Source organism: Phascolarctos cinereus, unplaced genomic scaffold (assembly GCF_003287225.1).
Source record: "Phascolarctos cinereus isolate Bilbo 61053 unplaced genomic scaffold, phaCin_HiC Scaffold_9;HRSCAF=440, whole genome shotgun sequence".
NCBI lineage: Eukaryota > Metazoa > Chordata > Mammalia > Diprotodontia > Phascolarctidae > Phascolarctos > Phascolarctos cinereus.
In genome coordinates, this window is record NW_027556402.1 from 154,172,825 (window position 1) to 154,192,510 (window position 19,686).

The 19,686-nt window shown below is 36.2% G+C and overlaps 1 protein-coding gene and 1 pseudogene across 1 annotated transcript in view; one reads left to right on the top strand and one right to left on the bottom strand.

Moving 5' to 3' along the window:
• Positions 1-19,686, bottom strand: part of GRXCR1 (glutaredoxin and cysteine rich domain containing 1) — a 123,148-nt gene that overhangs the window by 65,632 nt on the left and 37,830 nt on the right. The gene's annotated exons all lie outside the window — the stretch shown is intronic.
• Positions 2,888-3,597, top strand: LOC110210584 (small ribosomal subunit protein eS17 pseudogene; annotated as a pseudogene).

Sequence of the window (19,686 nt, forward strand, 5' to 3'; positions counted from 1 at the left end):
ATGTAAGATAACTTACCCCATTCTACCTCTCCCTTCCCTTTTCTCCTAGTGCAATCCTCTTTCTTACTCCTTAATTTGAAGAAGAGATATGTTGGATATCATCCCATCAAAATCAACTTATACCCATGCCCTCTGTCTATGTATACTCTCACTGTTTTAATAGTAATAAAGTTCTTAAGCATTACAAGTATCATCTTTCCATGTAGGAATGTTAACAGTTTAACCTTATGCAATCCTTTATGTTTTCTCTTTCCTGTTTACCTTTTTATGCTTCTCTTAAATCCTTTATTTGAAAATCAGATTTTCTGTTTAGCTCTGATCTTTTTTTCATCACAAATATTTGAAAGTCCTCTATTTCATTGAACATCCATTTTCCCCCTGAAGGATTATACTCAGTTTTGCTGGGTAGTTGATTCTTGGTTGTAATGCTAGCTCCTTTGTCTTCCAGAATATTATATTCCAAGCTCTCTGCTCCTTTAATGTGGAAGCTAGTCAATTGGGTGTGATCCTGATTGTGACTCTACAGTATCTGAATTTTTTCTTTATGGTTGCTTTTGAAGTATTTTCTCTCTCAAATTTGGCTATAATATTGCTGGGAGTTTTCATTTTGAGATCTTTTGCAGGAGGTTATTGAAAGATTCTTTCAATTTATAGCTTACACTCTGGATCTAAGAAATAATGGCAGTTTTCCTTAATAGTTTCTTGAAATATTATGTCTGAAATCTGTTTGGTTGGTTTTTTGATTATGGTTTTCAGGTAGTCCAATAATTCTTAAATTATCTCTCTTTCATCTATTTTCCAGGTCAATTGTTTTTCTGATGAGATATTTCACATTTCATTCCATTTTTTAAAAATTCTTTTGAAATTTTTTTTCTTTCTTGGTGTCTTATGGAGTCCTTAGCTTCCACTTGCCCAATTCTAACCTTTAAGGAATGATTTTAATCAGTGAGCTTTTGTACCTCTTTTTCCATTTCACCAATTCTACTTCTTAAGGAGTTCTTTTCTTTAATAAATTTCTGTATCTCCTTTTCCATTTGGCCAATTCTACTTTTTAAAAAGTTGTATTCTTTAGTGAATTTTTGTACATCTTTTTCCATTTTTTGTGCTTCCTTTATCAATCTGTTGACACTTTTTTCATGATTCTCTTGCATCACTCTGATTTCTTTTCCCAATTTTTCTTCTACCTCTCTTATTTGATTTTTAATTTCCTTTTTGAGCTCTTCCAGGAGTTCTTTTTGGTCCTGAGACCAAATCTCATTTTTCTTTGAGGCTTTACATGTAGCTGTTTTGACATTGTTGCCCTCAAAAAAGAAAAAGAAGAGGAAGAAGAATAGGAAGAGAATATTGCAAATTATGTGCCAGTGTGTTTGACTTTGATCTCTAGGATAGTTTTAGAATGGATCATAAGGAGATAGTTAAAATTTAGGAAAAGAATTAGTGACATCAAAAATATAATGAAGCATGTCTTTATCAAAAACAGGTCATGTCACATTAACCTTTTTGACAATATTACTAAAAGTATAGATCAGAGGAATGTTAGAGATAGAATTTACCTAGAGTTTAATAAATCATTCAGTAAACATATGATTCTGTTATGATAGGAAAAGAAGATATGGAGCAAACAACTATACAATTAGATGTATTTAGAATTGATTAAAGTCTAGATTAAAAGAAAAACAAATTTTGGCTTCAGATCCAGAAAACCTTACTAACTGTCAAAACTTTCCCAAAATGGAATGGTCTGCCTCAGAAAGTATTATATTAGCTCCTTGAAAGTGATCAAATGCCTGACTACTTTTCAGGTATCTTATGATGTTGATCATTTTCTGGTATGGGTCAGACTAGATATCCACTGACATCCCTTCATATTCTAAAATTCTGTGATTCTAGGTGTAGGTAACAAGATTTCCATAGCCTACATAAACACTAAAAGTAACAATCAGATACAGAAAAACCTTTTATTCCCATCCCAGAAAAGTTCAAAGGATTCACACTTCTCTCAGAAGAGAAACACACTCGGAGGTTCTAGACAGGCAACCCCATGCCACTGGACCAGGGGAGTTGGTACATGCCATCAAGTCCATAGATAAAAATAACACTAATGGAAGTAAATAAATGCATCAACTAGCAAAGTCCCCATGCAATGGTGAATTTTTATGTCATAACATGTCTCTTACCCTGAATAATTATTCAGACCCACATGCTCTCCTTGGACACAAGAAAAAAGCTCAATATATTCTTACATGCTAGAATATCTTTTGAGAAAATGTCCTCTCTTTCCAAGATGTTCCATGATCAGGGAAACAAATTAATATCTGTCCTTTCTTTTATACCATAGCTATCTTTGTGTTCAAATTAATTACTAGATCTATACTAGCAGTGAATTAAAAATTCAGCTTGGAAGAAAAATTTACCTTAACACTAAAATTCTTTTCCCATAGGTTTTTTCATGGTCATACTGAACTATTGCTATCAATGAACACATCTCAGAATAAATAAATAATAAGTAAGAATCTAAACTTTAAACACCAAACATATTCATTTTCCCTGAAATAGTATGATGCCCAAATGTTACCTACCATGTTTCTTATAGCAGGAGACTAACAGCACAGGAATTGACAGGATTTGTCAAGACTTGAATGTAAAGGAACAGCACAACCAGATGGTCCACCAAGATACTTCAAGCAACTTGGGCCACCAGTGTACTTAAACCATGACATCACAAAGACCTGACTGTGATGTCTGAACTAGTCCTGTTCATAGCAAGGATACGCAAAGACCTTGAGTATGGGGGAAGGAAGGACAGGGATAGAGAGAGACAAGTTAGTCTTGGGGTATGGGAGGGGGTGGAACAAGAAGCTACCAGACTTCATCCTCCAGAGCCAACATGGGTCGCATTTGGACCAAGACCGTGAAGAAGGCAGCGCGAGTCATCATCGAGAAGGACTACACTTGCCCAGGCAATGACTTCCACACCAACAAGCGTGTGTGTGAGGAGCTCGCCATCATCCCCAGCAAGAAGCTCTGCAACAAGATCGCAGGCTATGTCACTCATCTGATGATGAGGATTCAGAGAGGCCCTGTGAGAGGTATCTCCATCAAACTGCAGGAAGAGGAAAGAGAAAGGAGGGACAACTATACCCCTGAGGTGTCTGCTTTGGATCAGGAAATCATTAAAGAGGACCCTGATACCAAAGAAATGTTGAAACTCCTGGACTTTGGCAGTTTGTCCAACCTGCAAGTTACCTAGCTCACGGTTGGGATGAACTTCAAAACACCAAGAAGAGCTGTTTAATATTTACTTTTGCTTTCTTTCCAATAAACTTGGGAACGCCTCCCCCCCCCAGAAAAAAAGAATAAAAGCTACCAAAAAGGAGTGTTAAAAGATGGTTATAACTCAAAACCAGTGACTTAAATCAGATAATATCTTGAGGACAGGAAGAAGACCAACCAACCCTGAACAGCAAACAAATCTAAGAAGGCCTCATATCAAAGTAGAGTTCAGCTATAAGGTTAGGATTAAGAATAAGACGTATAAGATGAAAAGGCATGGAGATATGGGGTAATCTGCACAGTTAGAGATGTATCTCTACCACCAACCATTTATTTAGGCCAATGGTCTCCAAACCTTTTTGATCATTCATCCAATCAGAAAAAAAAAAACTGAGCATAATCCCTCAATGTGTATGTATGTATGTATGTATGTATGTATATGAACACATATACATATATATAATTATTTGTAAGTGATATACATGTGCTACTATATTGATAATTAAATAGGTTACAAACCTTATACAAGAAATAGACATTGTGAAAGGGTAACATAAAGATGAAAACAGTTGATTCTCTAGCTCATAGGGAGCCAAAGGAGTTTACTGAGTAGAGCAGAATATGCTACATGTGGAAAGTATAGGCAAGATGGAAGGCTAAATTCCCCCACTTCTAGAAACCTAGAGTCTCAAATGACAATTTGGTTCAGTTTAACAACTGTTTACTGAAGACCTACTTTATGCAAAGTCCCAGGCTAGGTGCTAGAAGAAATAAAAATAGAAAAGACCAAAAGGCCTACCCACAGATAAACTCTTACCAGAATTAGTTCAAAGAGGAAAGAATATATATACACACTCAGTTGTGTATAGAAATGTAATTTACACAATAGGAAAATAGGAAGGAATGGGATAAGAGAAAGGGGAGGTTAAAAAAAAAGGGAGGACAGATAAAAGGAGTCATTGGTTAGAAGCAAAATAGACTTTTGAGGAGGAGCAGGATTAAAAAGAGAAGAAATAGAAGAAAACAGGATGGAGGGAAATATATATTTAGTAATAAAACTGTGCATGAGTGGGATGAGCTCACCCATAAAACAGAAGTGGATAGCAGAATAGATTATAAACCAGAATCCAACAAGTAAATAATTGTTTACAAGAAACACACTTAAACAGAAAAACACATACAGAGGTAAAGTGCTGAAAAAGAATCTAACGTGCTTCAGATAAACTTTTAAAAAGTCAGGGAGAGCAATCACAATCTCAGATAAAAGCAAAATTAGATGTTATTAAAAGGGATAATCAGGGCAACTACATTTTACTAAAAGGTACCATAGACAATGAAGTAATAAAAAAAATTAACAGCAAGTTCCTCTAATAATGGTCTCATCTGTCATGGGGTGTGTGTGTGTGTGTGTGTGTGTGTGTGTGTGTGTGTGTATGTGTGTGTATGTGTGTACAGAGTCAAATTTATAAAAATAAGAGACATCCTCCAATTGATAAATGGTCAAAGAATATGAACAGTCAGGTTTCAAAAGAAGAAATCAAAACTATCTATAGTCATATGAAAAATACTATATTGATTAGAGAAATGCAAATTAAAACAAGCCTGAGGTACCACGTTATACCTATCACAAATAAGAAATACTAGAGGAGTTTGGGGGGAAATAGATATGCTAATGAATTGTTGGTAGAGTAGTGTGTTGTTAGATGTGTTGGGGGAGTAGTGCACTGATCCAGCCATTCTGGAAAACAGTTTGGAACCAAGCCCAAAGGGCTATAAAACTGTGCATGTTCTGATCCAGCAATACCACTATGAGGTCTGTATCCCAAGGAATTTTTTTTAAAAAAAGAAAACAAACCTATATGTACAAAAATATTTGTAGCTGCTCTTTTTGTGGTGGCAAAGAATTGGGAAATGAGGGGATGCCCATCAATTGTGGAATGGCTGAACAAGTTGTGGCATATGATCATGATGGAGTACTAAGGTGCCATAAGAAATAATGAAGAAGGTCATTTCAGAAGAACATGGCAAAATGAACTGATGCAAAGTGAAGTGAGAACAAGCAGAAGATCATGGTACACAGTAACAGCAATGTTGTAATAATGATCAACTGCAAAAGACTTGGCTACTCTAATCAATACAATGATCCAAGACAATTCTAAAGGACTCACGATAAAAAAAAAAAATGCTATCCACCTCCAGAAAGAGAACTGATGAACTCAGAGTGCAAATTGAAGTATAATTTCCTCACTTTCTTTATTTTTCTTGCTTTTATTTTAAAACATGGCTAATATAGAAGTATGTTTTACATGATTTCATATGTATAATTGATATCATATTGCTTGCCTTCTCAGTGAGTGGGGAAAGTTGTGGGAGGGAGGAAGAGAATTTGGAACTCAAAATTTAAAAAGAAAGAAAATTTTAAATAAATAATAAAAATTTTAAATTGTCAAAAAGATGAAAAAGGAAAGAGAATGAACACAAATATGTGGGTACTTAGATGGGAAAAAAACAAAAATAAGGGTGTAAAATTATGATGACATGTCAAAATGTCTAATTTAGTCAATTTAGCACCAAAGAAAATAAATAATTTGTTGTTAATGAGAAGATGAAAACTTTACTAATCTCTGAGAGTTCCCTTAATTAGGCAATTTTATTAGGGGTGAAATTTAGTGGGTTTATATAGATTATACAAAAACAAATGTTGATCATAATCTGAATACACAAAGAAATTTTCCTATACATTCGCAGGTATAATCATTAACTGTTCAGATTAGCTTAAAAAAATTCAAGGAGATGGTTCTCACCATATTCTGCTTTCCTCAGATCTTATCATCTGACAGTACAATCATTGCTTGAATGAAGTAAAGATGTTCAGCTTAAGGAAGAGAAGACTCAGGAAGGACATGTTAACTGTCTTCAAGTATTTAAAGCCCTCTCTCTGTGTGCAAGAGAGCTTAAATTTACTCTGTTTGATTCCAGACAGCTGAAACCAGGAACAATGGGTAGAAATTTCAAAGAAGTCAAATTGAGTTGATATCAAGAAATACTTCTTTTATATATATATATATATATATATATATATATATATATAAATTTATTTATTTTTAGTTTTCAACATTTACTTCCACAAGATTTTGAGTTCCAAATTTTCACTGCATCTTGCCCCTACCCCTACCCCAAGATGGCACTCATTCTGAATACCCCTTCCCCTAGTCTGCCCTCCCTTCTAGCTCTCCCCCTCTTCTCTTATCCCCTTCCCCTTCTATTTTCCTGTAGGGCAGGACATATTTCTGTACCTAATTTCCTGTATTTCTTATTTCTCAGCTGCGTGTGGAAACATTTTTTTTTCAAACATGTGTTTTTAAAAAAATCTTTTTAAATTTTCTCCCTTCCTCCCACCCCACCCATCCTCATTGAAAAGGCGAGCAACTCAATATAGGTTATACATGTGCAGTTATGCAAAACACTTCCATAGTAGACATGCTGTGAAAAACTAACTCTATTTCCCTTAATCCTATCCTGCCCCCCATTTATTCTATTCTTTCTTTTGACCCTGTCCCTCCTCAGAAGTACTTCCTTCTGATTACCCCTTTCCCAATCTGCCCTTCCTCTATCATCCCCTGCTCTCTTGTCCCCTTCTCCCCTATTTTCCTGTAGGGCAAGATAGATACACACCCAATTGAGTGTGTATGTTATTCCTTCCTTAAGCCAAATCCTATGAGAATAAGATTCACTCATTTCCTCTCACCTTCCCCTGTTTCCCTTCCAGTATAAGAACCTTTTCTTGTTTTGTGCAAGATAACATACTCCATTCTACCTTTCCCTTTCTCCTTCTCCTAGTATAATCCTCTCTCACCCTTAATTTTATTCTCCAGATATCACCCCTTCATCTTCAACTCACCCTGTGCCCTCTATCTATCTATCTATCTATCTATCTATCTATCTATCTATCTATCTATCTATCTATCTATACATACATATAATTTTTCCCCTCCCACTACCCTAATACTGACAAAGGTCTCATGAGTTATAAATATCATCTTTCCATGCAGGAATGTAAACAGTTCAGCCTTAATAAGTCTCTTATGATTTCTCTTTCCTGTTTACCTCTTCATGTTCCACTTGAGTCTTGTATTTGAAAGTCAAATTTTCTATTCAGCTCTGGTCTTTTCATCAAGAATGCTTGAAAGTCCTCTATTTCACTGAATGACCATTTTTTCCCCTGAAGGATTATACTCAGTTTTGCTGGGTAGGTGATTCTTGGTTGTAATCCTATCTCCTTTGCCCTCCAGTCTCCTTAATGTAGAAGCTGCTAAATCTTGTGTTATCCTGATTGTGTTTCCACATACTTGAATTGTTTCTTCTGGCTGCTTGCAATATTTTCTCCTTGACCTGGGAACTCTGGAATTTGGCTACAATATTCCTAGGAGTTTTCCTTTGGGGATCTCTTTCAGGGGAGATTGGTGGATTCTTTCAATTTCTATTTTGCCCTCTGGTTCTAAAATATCAGGGCAGTTTTCCTTGATAATTTCTTGAAAGATGATGTCTAGGCTCTTTTTTTGATCATGGCTTTCAGATAGTCCAATAATTTTTAAATTCTCTCTCCTGGATCTATTTTCCAGGTCAGTTGTTTTTCCAATGAGATATTTCACATTGTTTTCTAATTTTTTATTCTTTTGGATTTGTTTACTGTGTCTTGATTTCTCATAAAGTCACTATTTCCAATTGCTCTATTCTAATTTTTAAGGAAGTATTTTCTTCAGTAATCTTTTGGACTTCCTTTTCCATTTGGCCAATTTTTCTTTTTAGGGCATTCTTCTCCTCATTGGCTTTTTGGACCTCTTTTGCCATTTGGGTTAGGCTATTTTTTAAGGTGTTATTTTCTTCAGTATTTTTTTGGGTCTCCTTTAGCAAGCTGTTGACTTGTTTTTCATGATTTTCTTGCATCACTTTCATTTCTCTTCCCAGTTTTTCCTCTACTTCTCTTACTTGCTTCTCAAAATCCCTTTTGAGCTCTTCTAAGGCCTTCATATTTTTCTTGGAGGTTTTGGATGTGGGAGCTTTGACTTTGTTGTCTTCTTCTGGTTGTATGTTTTGATCTTCTTTGTCACCAAAGTAAGATAATATAGTCTGACTCTTTTTGTGAGGTTTGCTCATGATCCCAGCCAACTACTTGAGTTTTAAACTCTTTGTTAAAGTAAGAGTCTGCTTCCAACGTGGAGAATGTACTGTCCCAAGCTTCAGGGGTTTGTATAGCTGTTTTCAGAGATACTTCTAGGGACCTGTAAATTTTCAGTTCTTCTAGGGTAGTATGATAAGGGTCAAGGTGTTTACTCTTTTCCTGGCCTGTGCCCCAGTCTTTGAGTGACCAGCCACAAGCAGTCTTTTCTCTCTTGGAACTGTGAGGAGGGTTTCCTCTTCACCACCACTACAAGCTCCACTGTGCCAGCGCCCTTCTTCACCCCAGGACTGCCACCCAGAACTGTGACCCAGATCCAAGCAAGGGAAAAACAAGAGATTTCTGCCTCAGCACCAGCAAAGAGATCCCTGCTGACTCCCTCTGATCAGCCACTTGATTCCCCCTCAGTCTGTGGGCCAAAAGCTCAGAATGCAGTCAAAGCCCAGGCACCCACACTCTGCACTCTGGAGCTGGCTCTGACCTAGCTCCTCTCTCAGCACCTCAGAAACAGACTTTTCCCACTGACCTTCTAAGCTGTCTTTGGTGTTCATGGATTGAGGAGTCTGGAAACTTCCACAGCTGCCTGTGATTCAGTCTTCTGAGGCCTGCTCCAGGTTCCCTGCAGCCTGCGTACCCATGCCAAACTGCACTCCTCTCCCCACCTGGAGCAATATGCCTTTCCAATCAACAATCCAGTCTGTCTTGGGCTGGAAATTTTTTTACTCTGTCTTTTTATGGGTTCTGCTGCTTTAGAATTTGTTTAGAGCCATTTTTTATGGGTATTTGGAGGGGTTTGGGGGACAGCTCACAAGCAAGTCACTGCTTTCACTCTGCCATCTTGGCTCCACCCCTTGAGAAATACTTCTTAACAATGAGACCTGTCCAAAACTGGGATAGGATACTTCAAGAGCTGATGGGTTCCCTTTTCCTTGCAGGTCTTTAATCTGGACTACTTTCTCTGTGTGTTTTTAGAGTGATTCCATTCTGTATAAATTGGACTAGATAACCACTGAAGTCCCTCCCAACTTTGAGATTTTTTGATTCCACCATTTTATGATTCAAGATGCATTTATGTGCAGAACATTGTGTTAAACAATTGTTGACATAAAAAAAGTTTAATCCTTGCCCTCATGTGCTTTCTATTTAGAGAGCAGATAAGACAGATAAGGGTATTATAAAATACTTTATAAGTACCTCGAGAGGTGCAAAATCTAATTGTGTTTGCATCAAAATAGACCTCTGTGGTTTTAATCATTTTAAGGTTTTGCTCAATAACTCAGCATTATTTTCTAAAGGAACTAGCTGGGCCTTGTGTTAAAATTGGAAAGAGTGCTGTACTTGAAGAGTACTTGGCTATAAATCCTGGCTCTGCCGCTTCCTTTGTGATCTTACTCATGCCCTTAACTTCTCTAGGCTTAAGGTTTATGTAAAATGATTGTGTTGCCCAAAGTCTCTAAGGTCACTTCCTGCTCTGAATGTATAATTCTAAGCTCAAGTGATCATAAGATTGTTGTTAAAAATAGGCTTCACCAGTGACATATTCTGGCTCTGTTAACACAGTCAGGAAGATAGCAAGTATCACCAATCGCTCTGATGAGGCCACCATTGTCTCTCCCTCTGAGGCCATTTATAAACAGTCTTAATCAAGGTAGCCTTTGCTTCTGGATCAGTATGCCTACACTTGATCTCATATTGTAGAACTGGTATTTATAGAATTAATTATGCTGTCAGCTGATTAAGGAAGAGAGCCAGATGAGACATTGGTGTGACAGAGCTGGGCAGCTCTGGAGAATATGATTATCTGGGTGGCTTTCCCCTGCATCTGTTTCTGTTGCTTTGTGTTCTGTATATTGTCAGGGAGAGTTGCAGGCAGAGCTACACTAAAAGATGCTAAGAGGTCTAAGACGCAGGAGAACATACCAGCTAGGCTGGGAAATGATGATATTCTAACAAGCATCAGCAACCAAGTAATTGGTCCCTGATGCCTTTTGAACCCTTCTGTATTGTCTCCAATGTGCCTGTATCAGAGGTCATAGGACACTGAACAGAATTATTTGGTCTTAGCCATTACTCTGTGAAGTCAGATATTAGCAAAATCATGTAACAAGATGATTTAACCATCAACTATATCCTACTAAACTTTATTTAGAAAAAGCTTACTGAACAGTAGCCCTGTCTATTGTTACAGTTGCATAGAATGCAGTGAGTTAACAGCGGAGAAAATCAAGAATGGAAATAAACCTAAATTACACTCTCGGGTCTGTCTTTGTGGTCTGTAGTGCTGCTTTTTGTTGAGATGTTAATGCATGTCAGTAAGGAAGTACATTCAGTGGAAATCTGTCCTTTCTCATTGACCAACGTCATATCCCCCAGTCGTGACAATGTGGCTCTTCTGTTGATGCCTTTATTTAGTTCCTTCATAGATGTGTCATCCCAAACAGAAGAAATCATAACTCTTTTCTGTGATTAATCTGAATTTATATTGCCAGACTAAAAGAGGCAAGGCAGCCTGACTGCTGCATAGCATCCAGAGACATTGCATGAGTGCAACAAATTAAACTAAATATTCAAAATGACTTTTTGTTTTTCCATTTTACCTCCTCAACAGAGGTAACATGGCTTATATGATATGACGAGCATAATAGCATCCCAAAATAAGAGCATCTGGAGGACCTTATGGTAGGTGATTCTTGGTTGTAATCCTATCTCCTTTGCCCTAAGGTCTCTTAATGTAGAAGCTGCTAAATCTTGTGTTATCCTGATTGTGTTTCCACAATACTTGAATTGTTTATTTCTAGCTGGAATAACAGAATCAAGTTTCTGTCTTCCATAGGCACCTGCTATAGGTAGCCATAGATAAATTAGAAAGAATTTCATATAATGGGTTTTCTTTAGTTTTCTATACATTTTATTAAATATTTGAAAGCATTTAGGAGTAATGATAATTTTGATAAAGCTAGTTAGGTAAATCAAACAGTTATCATTACATAATCAACTAGAAACCATCAAGTTCTACTAGTTTGTAACTGAAGTTATTTTTAGTTCAACAAGATTTTTAAAAAATAATGCAATTATAGGCTACATTATAAGATCAATGATTCCCAGATGAAGAAAGGAAAAGTACTGCTTGTACTCTGCTCTGGTCAAGCCAATCTGAATTAATATGTCCAATACTGAGCATCTCATTTTAGAAGGAACATTGATAAACTAGACGGTGTTCAGAAAAGAATACCTGGCATGGCAAAGAACCTCAAAACCCATACCATTTGAGAATCTGACAAAGGAACTGAGAAAGGTTAGCCTAGAGGATGGAAGAGTCAGAGGGAAGACAAAATGGCTGCCAAATTTTATCTCTTACACTGCTTCTTCCATACAATTCTTCGTTGGGAGGCACATCTATCATTCACTTCTCCATTGCCGTTTGGGTGACCCAGAACTTAAATCCTTTTGTTTCATTCTAGACCTGTGATGTCTTCAATATATAGAACTTGATCCAGGCTCCTACAGTAGCTATCCTCTGGGTCCCATGATGACTGAACACAGTAGTAGCCCCAAGATGGTGGTGTCAAATTTGACGGCTCAGATTTGTTTTGTATGTGAATAGTTAGGGTGAACTCTTTTAAGTAAGTAGGGATCTCATTTAGGAGGCTCTGTGTTGTTCTGGGTTTTGGTACAATTAGCTGTCATCTAAAAACATATGGAGAACTTCACTATTCATCTATGGAGAATCTCTATGACTTTAGACTCTGTGCTGAACATAGCCCTACCCCCATGACAATGGTAAACTCCTTTGAAAAGCACATGACACTTGATCTGTGCCTTCAGTGCAAAGGTTGTCATACAAAAACATTATGAAATTTTTTTTAGAAAATGCAGCTCAGGATTAAGACAAGGAAAATGCCAAAGGCCTGTAGACTACATGGTATTCATAGTTCTACATAGCATAAATACTTTCTTCAAGAAGAAAGAGTCACAAGGTATTGGACATAGCCACCACTGACCATCACCAAAAATTAAATTTGTCACAGTTTTAAAGGAAACATCTAGTTACTAATGGGGGAGTTGTTGTTGAATTAGTTATGTGTGTTCAATAAAAGTATGAACCTGTCAAAATCAATGCTCAATTACAGGAAAGTATAAAGATGAAAAGAAACAGTATGCAATTACAACAAATCCAGGGTCTATCCAAACATTCATTCATTCAACTAGCATTCATTAAGTATCTCCTATGTTTCAGGCCTTGTGCACCATGCTAGGGATACAGAGATAAATCCAAAATTGTCCCGGTAGCATAAACTATCATTTTTTTCCCATAGAAGCTTAACTGAGGTAAAGCAATCTACAAGAAGAAAGCCAAAAGACTCCAGTTACCATTTCTACCAGCAAATAGTTGATCAACTGGTCAGACAGAGACATGGCTATCAAGGGAAATACTAGATTAGAATATAAATTCATTTCTAAAACTTTATTTAGGAGAACTATGATCTTATGAATAATATTATGCTTCCAAATAAAGAAAAGCAATGGAGGAAAAATGTTTGTAGAAAACCTGGAGTGAAATTCAATTAAGCCAAGTCATTACAGAAGCATTTAAAGATGAAACTTACTGGATAACAAACTTAAAGAAAATGAAACATTTGTCAATATTTCTATGACAAACTATTTTTTCTCATCAATAACAATGAAATCACTATATTAAGACTCTTCAACATCTCAGTTCTTGTTACACTAAATGAAAGGAAGTGGAAATAACATTAACAGAGATAAAGATAATAAGGACATTGGACCAAACCAAGTGCGCATAGAAGAAATCCATGCTGTAGGCCACATAATTTCAATTTCATTGTTGAATCAAATGCTCAAATATCTAGAGGAGAATTATTGAGAGAAAATCACAGGTTGTATCTTTTTTAAAAGCAAGGAAACAGACATAAATGCTGTATCCCTATTTTTCTATTATGATAAAAAATTAGAATGATTTACGCATGTTTGATGAAAATATGAAAAAGAACAAGTAAGCTTTTGTAAACTATTCTTTATCTTTAAAATCACATAATTGGCTGAAAAGCACAGATTTATAAAACATTTTCTTCTTTAGATAAAAATGCATTTTTGAAGTTTTTCCTCAAACAAGATGACACCCTTACTTATGTCATGATCATACAACATTGCCTAAACAATCCAACCAGATAATTGTTGGACTCTTTGATTATCAAGCCAGGCACAAAAACCAAGAAGATATATGCTCATCAAAGGTGCTTGTTCCTGCAATGGAGAATTACAGAGTCTCAACATAAGAAGGGAACCCCTATAGACTATAAGGTCCTCCAGATGCTCCTATTTTGGGATGCTATTATGCTCGTCATATCACATAAGCCATAAGATACTGCCGGTCCTGTTGAATGAGATCTACAACCATTCAAAGGACTTCAGCTTACAATCCATAAAAGAAAAACTAAGTGGATGAAAAATGATAATTGTCCAGACTATGATATGCAGTAGCCAGCAAATATAGACAATGAGTTGGGACCAGAACTGAATAGGAGAAAAAGAGAAGACTAGACTGCATTTCAAAATTGCACAGCATTTTCAGTGATCCAAACCTTCTATGAGAAAGAAAGGTCTACATTTTCAACACTATTATCATTCCTACGATGTCATATAGCTATAAATCAAAACCACAGGTTCTGAAGAATAAAAATTATTGTAAACCAAAAGACAGCAGAAATATGTGTTTACGTATATCTCTGTGTGTATACATATATATACGTGTATATATATACATGTGTGTATATATATACGTGTATATATATATACATGTGTGTGTGTGTATATATATATATGTGTGTATATATATATATATATATACGTGTATATATATATACATGTGTGTGTGTGTGTATATATATATATATGTGTGTGTGTATATATATATATATATATATATATATATATATATATATATATATATATATATATATATATATATATATTATATATATATATATATATATATATATATATATTATATATATATATATATATATATATATATATATATATGGTAGCCACAAGTAGGTGGCAGCATAGCACCAGTTACGATGGAGATAAAAGAAGCGAGATAAAAGATATCACATAAGAGATTTCAGATCAGAAAAGGATGTAGCCAGGTCATATAAAAGAGTAAGGGACAGATGAACAGCCCAACTATTATACTGGTACCTATGAAATGCCAAAAGATTTTTTTTAAAAGACCCAAAGAAAGGCCTTTAAACACATTAAATTGATCCCTTATGAAGAATTTATGATAGGACATGGACAAGAGAAGAAAAGGCAGAGATAAGTTTTTATCAATATTGTTGGAAAGAAGTACCCATACTGTTGACATCACAAATCTGTTGAAGTATTTCAATAGACTGTTTTTATCACATCACTTCCTGATCAAAAACCTTCAATTGCTCCCCATTTCCTATCATATCAAATATAAATTCATATCATATAATAAATTATAAACAAATTCATACATATAATCTAACATTATCTAATCAATCCAACTATGTTTCTCACTACTCCATAATATTCACTCTCAGTTGATATTATAAAAGTTTCTTTCAGCTGTCTCATAAATATGTTCTATCCATTCTTGACTTCCACATTGCCATTCATGTATTTTCCCCTGCAAGGAATTTCTTCCTCGTACCTAACTAAATTCTTCCAATCTCTCTCAAGAAAATGTTTTGTTAACACAGATGTGGTCATACTATTGTTAATCAACAAATTAGATTCAGCAATCGTTTAAGCACCTACTATGTATAAGGCTCCATGTAAAACTCTGAGGATATCTTTTCAAGTAGCTTACATTATTCATGGCCCAGCTCAAGTTTTAGAAGCCTCTCAAGCCCCTAAATAAAATCTCACTATTTTCCCTGCCCCAAAGAACTCTGGCATTCAGAGTTGTTAGGATTGAAATCTCTGGGAGAAGGCAGATAGTCATGTGTCTATCTTCCATCATTAATCCCTGATCCTCCCAAGACAGATGTTTTAATAATTGTTTTCCAGAACAGTATTCAGTCAAGTCCCTGAATTGGGGGTAGAATACTTGAGAGGAATATGAGAGAGGAAGGGCATCTAAATGTGGAGCTTGAGCACTGATTTCAGATTTACACTGAGTTGTTGGTAGACAGGGTTAAATTGGCTCTTGGACCGTGCAAAGGCAGATATTTCCTGCCCATGGAGCTAGCTGGACAGGTTGGATAGCTCTGGGTGCTAGTACTACACTCTCAGGTATTAATACAAGCATCTGAAGACAGTGGTGACAGAGTCCTCACAGATGTGGTGTTTGAGTAGCATAGTTTTGAGCCCCCAAGAGTCTCTACTCAGGTAGAGGAAAAGGTACTCAGGGAGAAGCTAAGAATTTAGAAATTGAATATGAGCGTGATTATTAAGTGGTAAAGTGCTTGTGACTACTTTAATATTTATAGTTCGTAATTTGTTATATTCTTACATTATTTGCATAATATTTTTTATGTCATGTTCTCTGCCCAAGTAGATTGTAAGTTTTTGGAGGGCAGGAGCCATATCTTATTCTTCTAAATTATCCACATCACATAGAACATGGCTAAACACATAGTAGGTGCTCAGAATATATTTGGTGAATAGTTGCATGTGGAGGGGTATGATATTTTCACAAAAACTAAAGAAAAATGTAAAACACCTGCAAGAGAGAACAGGATAAATCATATGCAAAGCATGAGTAACCTCGTAAATACAGATATTTGAAAAGGCGCATTCTCTTTGAATATTTCCAAAAGCAGACACATATTTTGGCAACAAGTACAACAGTTCACATGCCGGGGAGGGGGAGGCAGGGCAGTTGTGTTTGTCTCCATTTTCCATCTTTGTTTTGCTTTCTGCCATACTGATTTTTCCAGACAGAAACTTCCCAATGAGCTTTTGATGGGTTTGATTCCTACCATGTCTTATTCTCTCTTGATCTCTATCAACAAAAATGAGAATCAAAATGGAGAAGAGAAAATACAAAAGAGAAAAAGCATAGTTGTTTTTAAGCACATAGCTTATGTTAAAATGAGCCTCTCTCTCTCTCCCCTCTTTTCTAGAATAGTTCTCCATTCAAATAGTTAATCAGTTCCGCAGACTGAGTATTCCCAAGTGATTATAACTTACCCTTCCCATTTTGTCTTAGCAGAAATGATTTCATTGTTGTTACCATGACTACAACTAGAAATAGCTTCCTATTGTGATGCTCTTTTTCCCTACACAAACAATTTTAACTTCTCACTTTACAAAAACAGCACAAAAATCATTTTGTGGATAGAAAACCTCTTGCAGGTGCCAAGGTTTTTCAATTGTGCCTTTGGGATGTTTCTGGAAATTTCATTTTCTCATTTGAAACCTTTAATTTGTTACATTAAATAATTTTTAAAACTATTTTTAGAATGTTAAACCTTTGCTTGACCCTTCTATATCATAAATATAATAGCATATTCAAAGGGTGAGGGATATCCTGTTCTTTCATGTGGTCTTGTAATAAAGGGGATCACCTGCATTGTCAGACAATGCTACCAATTCACTAGCAGAAGGATATTTAATCCAGTTCAACAGACATTTACTGATTGCCTTCTATTCATTAGGCACTTCATTTTTTAAGTGGTTTTTCAGGAGTGACTATGGGCTTGTTCCCTTTGTTTGCTCTTCTAGCCTCTCTGTGAACATTAACATGCATTTAAGATGACTTGTTAGATTGAAGGAGAACAGTTTATGTAGCTGTGGAAGACAACATTTTTCTAGGCCAGTTAACTAAAGGGAGCCCACACAGTGTAATGGAGAGTACACTAAAACATATATCAAGTATGCCAGTAACTGTTTTCGTGCACTTAGGCAAAACATTTAATTTCTCTGGAATTCATTTTTCTCATCTATAAAATAAAGGTGTGTAATAAACTCTAATGGTGCCTTCTAGCTCTAAAATTCTGTTATTTGCAGTGTGGTTTTGGGTGCCTTAACCATGCTGGCTGCCTTCTTCTGGAGCTACAGCATGCTGTCAAGGTTCCCCAATTCAATAAGCATTCTGTACCAGGCATCTTGGCAAGTGCTGAGAATACATAATGGAAAAAGTTCTTGTTATCAAGAAACTTACATTCTACAGTCAACTATCAACTGCTAATGACCGACTGACAACTAGGGGAAACAAAATGCATACAGATGTGGGAGAGCAGAATGCAGGAAAGGTTTCATAAAAGAAGTATCTCGAGCTGAGCTTTGAGCAGAAATGGGAATTCCAAAAAGGTGAGGAGAGGAGAAAGAACACTTCGGGCATTAGGGACTGCCTCTGCAAAGACCTGTAGACACAAAGTGAAACACTGACATGGGAAACATCAACCAAGTAGGCTATTTGAATGGAACATAATGCATGTAGGTGGAAGTAATGAGAAATAATCCTGGAAAGATAAGATGGAGGCAGATTGCGAAGGGCTTTAAATGCTAAATGAAATAATTTGTATTTTATACTGGGGGTAATAGGGAACCACCATATGTTCTTGAGCAGGGGAATGACAAGATCAAACTTCTGCTTTGTGAATACCAATGTGGAAACCAGTCTTAAAATGTAGTACCTAGAACTGAACACAATACTCCAGATGTGGGCTGATCAGGGGAGAATACAATAAGCCTATTCTCGTGTTTTGGACGCTATATCTTTACAAAAACACCCTAAAACCAAACTGGATTTTGCTGACTGCCACACTTCAGTGTTTACTTATATTGAACTAGCAATTAACCTAAATTCCCCTCTTTTTCCACATAAACTATCTAGCCATAGAAAGTGGCTAATCTCTTCCAACATGTGCTTGTGTTGTTCCTTATTTAATCTACATATGGAGTGTTGTGCTTCTTGCTGAGGGTTTCGGGGCACCCCCTGTCAGACACTGGGCTATGGTGGATAATCACAAATCAACTAACTAGAAGGTGGCATTAGGCCATAGAGTCCATTTGTAGAAGAGATCATTGGAAGAAATTTTGTGGCCATGTAAAATTCAATATTTAATTCTTTAGTTTTCCACTTCAGACATTTTTACTGACTGACCTGAGTAGCTGTTCATCTCATTCCATCTCTTCCTTTCAAAGGATGAAATTTTCAGCATATCTGGTCAGGAGCTACCCAGATACTTCTTTTTACAGAATAATACTTCCAGCAGGTAATTCAAGTTTATGGTTTGCCCTTGGGCTGGTCTGTAAAAAGGTATGACCTTAAATTCTGGTCCTCTGATATTAAAGGAACAAATTACATTACTCTCATTGACAAAGCCCAAATGGTAATAAAATTAAAGAATTATAAAACTGGAAGTAGTTAGAAGCCATTTCAGTCCAAACTCTCTATCCATGTAAGGCATATCAATTTGAACTTACTCCATTTGTTCAAGGGATTTAACAATTTAATTTAACTGACAAACCAAAACGCCAAATAAAAATTTTAATCCTTAAAAACTGTTAACTCTGATACAGCCCCAACAATTATTACCTAAAATTAGCAAAAATCAATGTCATTTTCTCATTCACAACCAATTTTCAGCTTAGCATGAAGTCTCAAAGATCAGACGATTCTAGTATGCTGGAATTGTTATTGAAATGTTAGCAACATTTTTAATAGAAGGGAAAAAAGCCTACCTCCTTGTTTCATGCCACATATACTGACTTGAACAAGAATTATTTTTTTAGGGGTTGTGGAAGGTGGGGTAGGTAACATTGTAGTGAAGGCCAGTTCTCCCACCATCTAATTAATTTCACAGAACAAGACTCTTTAAGCCGAAATACAGTGAAGGATCCAGTTAATTATTCAATGAATTCAGCTGAAACAGCTTAGGTAATTCAGGTCAAGGAGCTTTACTGCACTTACCCCAAATTGGCTCTCTTATTGCCCCAAATGATCCTACCTGACATTCAGGATCCTCCACATTGTCAATGAAACAGTCTCCTACCATCCTCAGGACTGAACTCTTTGCCCAGCCAGGCTTGTTTCTCTATCAATCAATCAATCAATCAACCAATCAATCAACATTTGTTAAGCGCCTACTACCAGCCATGCACTTTCTAAATACTAGAAATACAAAAGGGGACAAAAGAGAGTCCTTGTCCCTCTAGGAATTTACAATCTATGCTAATTCCCACGTTGTTCATGCTATTCCTCCCACCTGAAACACCTTTCCCATCACTCCTTT